The following is an 8770-nucleotide window of genomic DNA, read 5'->3' as shown; positions in this document are numbered from 1 at the left end:
ACTCAGGCCTGTATATAGCCTGGTCTCAATAAGTAGTCATGATGGGAACTTGGATAAACATATTAATGAATAAAGCCACAATAATTACGACTTTGCATTTCCCTGAACGTTTTCTCAAGAACACTGACTACTATAACTTAGCATGCTTCCCTTTTTGCATTGGCTATCAGGAAGCTCAAAGCCACATGTGTGAAGCCTTCGTAGCAAGTCTGTAGATCAACATTCACATTTATTGATGATCCTGGTCCCATTGATGTACCCACTCTTGTTTTTCTATCTTCCTTTGCTATTTTTGATTCGTGCTCTTATATGTCCTTGTGAGACACTTTAATAAATATCCTTGCTGAAATTAAATAAACTAAGCCGCCTGTCTCAAATTTCTAGTCTGGATAGAAGAAGAATGCCCTTTCCAATGTCATGCTCAGTCTCCAGCGCAATAAGCGGCCCTTGGATTGCCTGCTATCCTGTGGCCAGAGCCCCTTGGGAGTGATGTTTATGTGACTGGGGGTCGTGCAGTGGGTGAGATGCTATTCCTTTCCAAATAGGTGGTTAGATGGCGGTGGAGCTGGTGTTCTGGCAGGAATGAAGGTGAAAGGCAGACAGAGCTGCAGAATCCTACAGAACGTGTTTTCCCTGCTCTGACCATCACCCATGGTTACTGGGGAAGGGAATTATGCGCCCAGGTCCACCGGGGCGGCCGCGGTGGGTGCGGGGCACTCGGCGGGATGTTTGGAGTGCCAGGGAGGCGATAGCGCGAGAGGAATCGGGTGCTGGGCTTTTCTTGGAGAGGTGAGGACAGTCCCTGAATCCAGGAAGAGAACCTGTTTCTGCCGCCGGTCAGGGGAGAGGAGGGCCCCACCCACGCTCTGTTTGCCCTGCTCTGTGTATTCAGTCAGCAGGCCCCAGACGAGGAAGCAAAGGGCAGGGAGATTGAGCTCGGTGGACAGCCTGGGACTGGCAGCACAGCTGGAGACACGGCACTTCCAGCAGGAGCAGCCGCAGGTGACACCAGGGGACTGAAGACACTCCCACCAGGGGCTCAACAGGTAACTGCTTCCCGATCCTTAAGGCACGGTGTGAGGGTTTGCTGTTTGTGGCAGGCAGTGAAATACAGCAAGTAGGGGTCAGAGAGGGTTGAGTCTGACTCCAGCTCTGCTAGGATTCACTGCATGGCCCGGGCATGTGTGAGCCTCAGTTCCACCATCTGTGAAGTGGACCCAGAGCTAGCCTTATTTAAAAGGGCCGTACAAGGATTAATGACAGTGTGTGCAGTGTCAGGGACAAAGCAACAGAAACAGTTCCTATTTGCGTCGAACCGTTGAGGGGTCGTTTCAAGTGTAAAACTTGGGGAAAAGGTAGCGGATGGAGGAGTATGCTCTGCGATTTGGGGACCACTGTCAGGACAAGAATGCCCCACAGGAAAGCCGATTTTGTGTCTGCACCTGGGAGCACGGTCTGAGGAAGGGGAGGAGACAGGGAGAAGGACGCCTCAAGTGCCTTTTGAGAATCTGGCTCTTTATTGTCTTATTTAACATTCAAAACGATCCTTGGAGGTGGGTACTGGATTCAAATCCTGGCTGCAGAAATTTGCATTGCCCTCTGAAACTCCAGTTCCTGCCTTGAATTGTCACAATGATTAGACGGTGGGTGCCCTGGAGCCAGTCTCGGCCCCACCAGGGGCAGGCTGGGTGCCCGGGGGCAGGTGACTTCACCCCTCTGGGCTTCAGGTTCCTCATCTGTAAAATGGGCATCATAATAGCACCGAGACCAAAGCGATGTCCGTGAGGCCTGAGAGAACTAACGTGCGTGAACACCTGTGCGCTTAATAAATAGCTGTTATTTTTGTCCTTGTCATCAATGCCGTTTTACAAGCAGGAGGATGAGGCTGGGGGCGGAGGTAGGAAGTTGTGGTCCTGGATTCAATCCAGGCCGGGACTTGGATTCATGACAGGAATGAGGTACGCAACTTGGGCACAGAATTTAAGAGACATCAAAAGCTCAGTCATCAAGATAGATTATATTTTGAGGCAATATTTAAAAATTTTAAAGGCAATGCCAATATATCCATGATGAACAAAATAACAAGTTAAGCAAAGATAGGATTAGTAACAGCATTAATTCTGGTTTTTTAAAATGTGTTAAAATATATTATTCATCTTGCTGGCTGTTTTCTGGCGCCTCCCTGAATTGTGCCCCGCGGGAGTCACGGCACCCTTGTCTGGGCGTCTGGGCCGGGCTCTGCTGTGATTGCGTGTTCGAGTCCTGGGGTGTATATATTGTGCTTTCTCCCCAAACAAAAGCCCAGAGGGAGGGCACCCAAAGCAGTTTTCAGTTTAAGGGAGAGCAGGGGAACAAGCCAACGTTCAAAATCACAGAGGATTCTTTTTCTGAAGAGTTCTGAACTCGGGAAGTGCTGTCTTTTTAGGAAAAGGGCGTGTGCTTCAGGAGAGCGATGGGTCCGTAAGAGCAGATCCCAGCTGGTTTCCGTGACAAGAAGTGCACAGGGAAAGGGATGGAAAAGAACTAGGGAAGGTCGACCACCCGACTCCACGCAGGCTCAGTGTTAAACGTTTGTTGATTGTCTCAGTGTCGGCAGCTTCTCCTGCTGCCCAGAGCTGGGCCGGGAAGCCGGGAAGGATTTGAGGACCCCTGTCACCTGGACCTGGGTTCAAACCCAGCTCCGCCTCTTCTCAGCCTTCTGACCTGGGGCCGGTCACTCTTCTTTATCCGTTTAATGAGCAGATGTGAATTGAGAATTCACTGTGTGCGAGCAGGACAGAAGGCCCCTGCCCTCGGGGAGTTACATTCTGGGGGTGGGGATTGCATCACCAAGCTGCAGTTTCTTTATCTGTGTAAAGGGCTGCTGTAAGGAAAAAGACGGAAGCAATGGAAGTCAAGCGCCTGCCCCAGGGCCAGGACAAGGGAGGAGCAAGCGAGGCGCCTGGGGGCAAAATGCAGGGAGTCGCTCCCTCACAGGGGCCTAGTCTGCACCTGCCCAACCCTGAGAGGGATGCCTCCTTGCATGTGGCATCTGGGCGCTTCTCTTGCCTTACCCTCATCCTGGCCCTACCTGGCTCACAGTAAGTCTTGAGTTATGTTACCTGCTATCATTATTAGCTTAAGGATGTTCAGTGCAACACTAAGAATAAGACAGCGAGCTCTCAATCTTCTAGGAACATCAACCATTTATACAAACATAGCTGAGTATTCCAACAGCAAGGTATCAATTACCAAGCGTTCTTATAACACCCAGCACAATTTTGATGAAGGTGCCGCTTTCCCTGGACCCACACAGTCCACACAGGGTGCAGGGCTTGGAGAGCACAGCGAAGGCTGGCTTTCGGTCCTCATGTGCCCCCTTGTGCGGGAGGCAGCCTGCACCACTGCACAGGGCAGCCCTTGTGGTATCTGCCGTATTCCTAGCCCTGGGCTGGGGAACTCCGGGAGACGCAGGACTGCAGGACCTGGCAGAACAGGTCTGTTCTCTTTATCCCTATTGACCTTGCCTTCACAGCTGGGGGGCAGCTGGCTGGTTCTGCCGGGTGTGCCAGCCTGGCCATGTTGGCATTGCCCTCAACTGGGTGGCGAGCAGGGCCCAAAGTTTGCCTACATTCCATTGCATTGATCAAAGGTGTTTCTGTTTACTCAGTGACTAATTCTGTCACCATTCCACCCTTCGAGGACCTCCCCCTTACATTTGACAGTTGTTGAGCTGCCGGCTGGCCAGGTAGCCGCAGAAAAGCTCTTTCTCCAGGACAGCTTGAACTGTGTTTGCTGCCGATCTGTTCCCAGGCGGAGGGCTTACTGTTAACCTGTAACTAAAATGAGGCGATAGGAACACCAGTGATTGGAATGAAGGAGGAAGGGTTCGAGGGGAACTTCCAGAGTGGGCGATTCACTCCGGCACGGGAACCCGGAGCTGACGGGGTCAGAACATTAATAAGAGAAATAAATAGTTTAGTAAGAACTAACATTTTCTCATTTGACTGCTGCAAGCCCTTGTGCTAAATCCCTACAAAGATTAGCAATGACTCTTCAATTTGCATTCCTCACCCTAGAGCAGACCACGTTCCTTGACTAGTTATGGTTTTAATTTCTTACTGCAAAAGCAGATATACAATAAATATTTTCTATTCTATGTTGTATTACATGACATATAAAAATTTAGTAAAATATAGCATAACTTCTATGGCCAAGGAGACAGTAGAAGGTGAGAAAGGAGACAGTTAAGATTTGAAGTATGGCAGGAGGCCACCAAGGGTTGAGTCCTCCCACTCACTAGCAGAGGATGTGTATTAATCAGCTTGAGCTGCCATAACAAAAAGACCATAGACTGGGTGCCTTCAACAACAGCTCTTTATTTCCTCAGGATTCTGGAGGCCGGGAGGTTCCAGATCTAGGTCCTGGCCAATTGTGTTTCTGGGGAGAGCTCTCTCGCTGACTGGCAGTCGCTGCCCTCTCACTCTGTCCCCACGTGGTAGAGAGAGAAAGAGAGAGCTCTCGGTGTCTCCTCTTATAAGGGCACCAATCCTATCGGATCAGGGCCCCACCCTTACAGCCTCCTCTAACCTTAGTTGCTTCCTTTGAGGCCGTATCCCCAAATACAATCCCACTTGGGGGAGGGCTTCAATATGTGAATTCGGAGGGGAACCACTTCCGTCCGTAGCACCATCTGAAGCTCCCTGGGCTCTGTTTCCGCATCTGTAAAATGGGTACAGTAAAAGTACCTTCCTCAGGAGGTTCTTATGAGGATGTGATGAGTTAACAGAGGAAAGCAGTTAGAGCAATGCCTGGCACAGAGCAGGCTCTGTAGAAATACGAGGTATAATTATTACAAAAGCATAGCACGTTTTATTCACCAATCACAGCAAGAGCTAATCTTTATTCCTCAGCTGCTGCACACCAGCCACTGGGCTAAACGTGGCATGGACCACACCCTTTCCATCCTCACTGATGAGGCTGGATCTGCGATGGCCCTTCCTGCATCCCTCACCTCTGCAGACCAGGAGCTGAGGCTTATGCACACAGCTGTGCTGAGCCAGGACAGGAACCCAGGCGGGAGGGCTTGCTGTTTCACCCCCATGGACTCATCCTCCAACCAGCTCTTCAGAAACGTAGGTCCCTAGGGGTTACTGGGCTGTAAGCGTGAGGAGAAAACCATGAAGTCCAGCCCCTAGAGCAGGGGCCCTCAACCTCCACACTAGTGACATTGGGGCCAGATCGTTCTCTGTTGTGGGGCCGCCCTGTGCACTGCAGGATGTTTAGCAGCATCTCTGGCCTCCACCCACTGGATGCCAGTAGCATCCCCCGACCCTGAGTCGTGAACATCAAAAATGTCTCCAGACATTTCCAAATGTCCCTTGGGGGGCAAAATCGCCCCCAGTTTGAGAAACACTGCTCTCAAGTTATTATGAGTCAGAAATAGAGAGGAACATATTTCTAAAGAGAAATTTTCAACATAATAATGTGATTCATCAAGGAATATGACAGGATCTAAAATATGAAATATAAATTTATAGTCCTGAATAATTGGGACCAAGCCTCAGACATTATATACCTGTACCCGTATTTCTCACTACCACTCATGGGTGCTCACTCCGTGCCAGGCATGTGCCTCCCCCACTTCCTTCCCCACAATACCGTGATGGATGAAGACTCTTGGGTAAGTGCCACAACCTCTCTGTGCCTCAGTTTCTCATCAGTAAATTGAGAAAATAATGGTGTCTAACCCAAAGGGTTGTTTCACGGACCAAGCAAAGTCAATATGCACAAATCAGAAGCACACAGCACACAAAAAACACTCCAAACACGTTATTACTGTCGTCATCATGCATACTGTCATTTTCCACAGGAAAAATGCGTTCAGAGGGCCCAGGGCCTCACAGTCATGCAATTGGTGGGGGCCTGGTTCCCTCCAGAGCTGCTTTGCTTGTGGGGAAAGTAGGGGCACCCAGACAAGGAGGAGAGCGTGATTGCTCGCCACTCCAACAGCCCTTCGCCCCCCTGGCGTGGGGCATTCCTGCTGACTGCCAGACGGCCCAGTGGAAGGCGAGGTGTCCAGGAGCAAGCACGCCCTGTGCACCCATTCTCGGGGAAGGAAAGCTGGAGACCCAGGAGGTTTCTCTTGATTTGCAGGCTGACAAAACAGAGGGTGCACAAAGGAGGGCCCTGAACGGTTGTGAACGTTTTCAGATGCCCGGCTGAGCTTGATTTGTGGGCCCTGAAGGCCAAGGCCCTTCCTCCATCAGAGAATTCTGAACCTGGGTCTCTGAGTCAGGGGAGGCAGCATCTCAGAAAGATCCCCGGCCCTGGGAATGCTTACTAACCCCGAAATATCGCAAACAGCAGCTCTCAGCCTCGCTGTCATGGAAAGCACCTAGAGATTTGAAAATATACCCGACAGTCTGATGGAATCGGTCAGGCTGGGGCCTGGGCTTAGGGATTTAAGTCTCCACAGATGATTCTCACGTGCAGTCTAGTTTGAGAACTGGTTTCCAGGACACATCCGGCAAGAGGAGAAGCAAAGGGACTGTCTTGTCTGAACAACCCCCAGGAAAAGACTTATCCCACCTTCTCAAAATGCTAGGACCTCATACACGAGTCCAATTTCAAAAACAAAACCCCTGCCATCTGGCACCTTGTGTTTAATGTCAGATAAGGGCATAAAAACAGAACAGCTAACACCATCAGTTCGTGAAAGAAAGGGCATTTTGACATCACCTTCAAATTTTGTTTTCTCAAAATAAAAGCTAGCTCTCTCAAATAGGTGTTTTACTGGATGAAAAATTCCTTATCTGATTTGTTTCTCTCGTTTGTCAGAGACTGGAGAAAACATCACCCACAGAATTATCGTCTGAACCTCCTTGCGCCTCAGTTTTGCCATCTGTTAAATGGAGATAAAGAGTCCTTGCCTCACAGAGTCCTTGAGTCAGCTTATAGGGTGATCAGCGCATCCTGGTTTGCCCAGGACTTTCCTGGTTTTAACATAAAAGTCTTCCTTCCAGAACCCCCTCACTCCAGGGACAGCCTGGACAGATGGTCACCATCATGGTATTTTCCACATGTGCCTGATGAGGAGAATCACCTGTGCATTTGCTAAAAATACAGATCCAGGGCCACAGTCCGGACTTTTGAGTGACAGGATTGTGGGAATCGGAAGTCCTGCCAGTTTCCTCAGTTGATTCTCACTATCAGGCAACTTTGGTGGAAACGGAATGAAAATATCAACAATGGTAATGATGATGATCCTAATCATGGCTGACACTCGCACATACTCATCGTGTGCCAGGCACTCTGTAGGGCAGCTTGCATATATTAATTTGTCCAATGCTCACAACACTCTCTTAAGGTGGGTGCTGTTATCATTCCCATTTTCCAGAAGAGGAAACTGAGGCCCGAGGCTCAGGGTCACTCATTCTGTATGTGGCCCAGCAGGGAGCAAACCCGGCGTGTATCTTGCGAGCTCACGCTCTTGTGCTGTGTTCTGCACCGCTCTCAACCTGGATGCTCACCCTGGGCTGGCACGTGGCGAGCGCTCCGTACGCGGCAGACGTGATTAGCATGATTGTTTTCTTAGTTGGACTATCTTTTGGGCACTAAAAGACTTGCCCTTCTGTTGCCAACTTTTAACAGAAGGTTTCATTGTTAAACATAAAAGCGTTGCCTTTGACCTCTCCAGACGTTTTGACGTTGCTCCGCAGGCTGAATATAGTCATTGCTGCTGCTACTCATGTTGGCCAATAGGTGGCAGTCACCTTCTGTTTTTGTCCCATGTAAATCCTGCTCTTCGCAAAACTGGAAGGAAGGGCAGGAGCAATTTCACGACACGCACGTTATAACTGCTGGTGGAAAGCAATGCAATCTGAATCCAGGTCATCGCTCCAAAAGAGCGCGAGTGGAATCTCCTTCTTTCAGTCCACCTGGCCCTGAATTTGCCAAAAGGCTCCTTAAAATGTGCAACGATCAGAAAAAGTTTCTCTCCTGCCTGCACATGTCACGCTTCTCTCAGCCCAAAGAATTTCCATAACCTCAAACATTTTTATTGAAAGAAGCCCCCGAATTGGACTGAATTTAAATTGCAAAGAGGAGCTTTCCGTTTGTAAACCGTTGGTAAATCATTTTTAATTTTGTAAAAAGCTGGATTTAGATGGAGACATTGTCCAGTGTGTGTATAATCTTGCCTGTGACCTTGGTCAAGGCATTTCACCTATGAACCTGTTTTCCCATCTGTAAAATTGGCACGATGATCCTGCCGTCTTGGTGCTTTGCTGCAAGCAGTAAATTAGTTCACTGCAAGCTCTTAGAACAGAGTCTCAGCATATGGTAAGCACTCACCAAATTTGTTATTATTGTTACTATTTTATCGTTACTATGGTTGTTAGAGTTGTTGTTTTTATACACAGTGGGGTCAAATCCTGGTCAGTCTTATTACTGGCAACACTTAATCTCTCAGCTGCCTCAATCTCTTTATTTGCAAAATGGGTAAAAATTACCTACAGTCATCTTGGACAGGGTTGGTGAACTTTCTCGAAAGAGCCACAAAGTATATATCTGAGGCTTTGTGGGCCATACAGCCTCTGTGGCAGTTATTCAACACTGCCTTTGTAGCATGAAAGCAGCCATACGAAGAAAATACACAAATGAATGGGTGTGGCTGTCCTCCAATAAAATAAAATTTTATTTATGGACACCAAAATTTGAATTTCATGTCATTTTCGTGTGTCACAATTTATGATTCTTCTGATTTTTTGCCAACCACTTATAAACGTAA

The 8770-nt window shown here is 48.8% G+C and overlaps 1 protein-coding gene across 6 annotated transcripts in view; it reads left to right on the top strand.

Moving 5' to 3' along the window:
* Positions 1 to 382: 382 nt before the first annotated feature.
* Positions 383 to 8770, top strand: part of BCAS1 (brain enriched myelin associated protein 1) — a 105728-nt gene continuing 97340 nt past the window's right edge. For 4 of the 6 annotated variants that reach the window (XM_014735294.3, XM_070247201.1, XM_005604792.4 and 1 more), the window contains exons 1-2: positions 383 to 519; positions 893 to 1046. The gene's annotated coding sequence lies outside the window, so the exon portion shown is untranslated. Of the gene's footprint in view, positions 790 to 872; positions 1047 to 8770 lie in introns of those variants that run through there. The other 2 variants (XM_070247200.1, XM_070247202.1) reach the window with 2 other exon arrangements.

The sequence above is a fragment of the Equus caballus genome, chromosome 22 (assembly GCF_041296265.1).
Source record: "Equus caballus isolate H_3958 breed thoroughbred chromosome 22, TB-T2T, whole genome shotgun sequence".
NCBI lineage: Eukaryota > Metazoa > Chordata > Mammalia > Perissodactyla > Equidae > Equus > Equus caballus.
The sequence above is the reverse complement of the archived record's forward strand: the minus strand, read 5'-3'. Positions and strand labels throughout refer to the sequence as shown.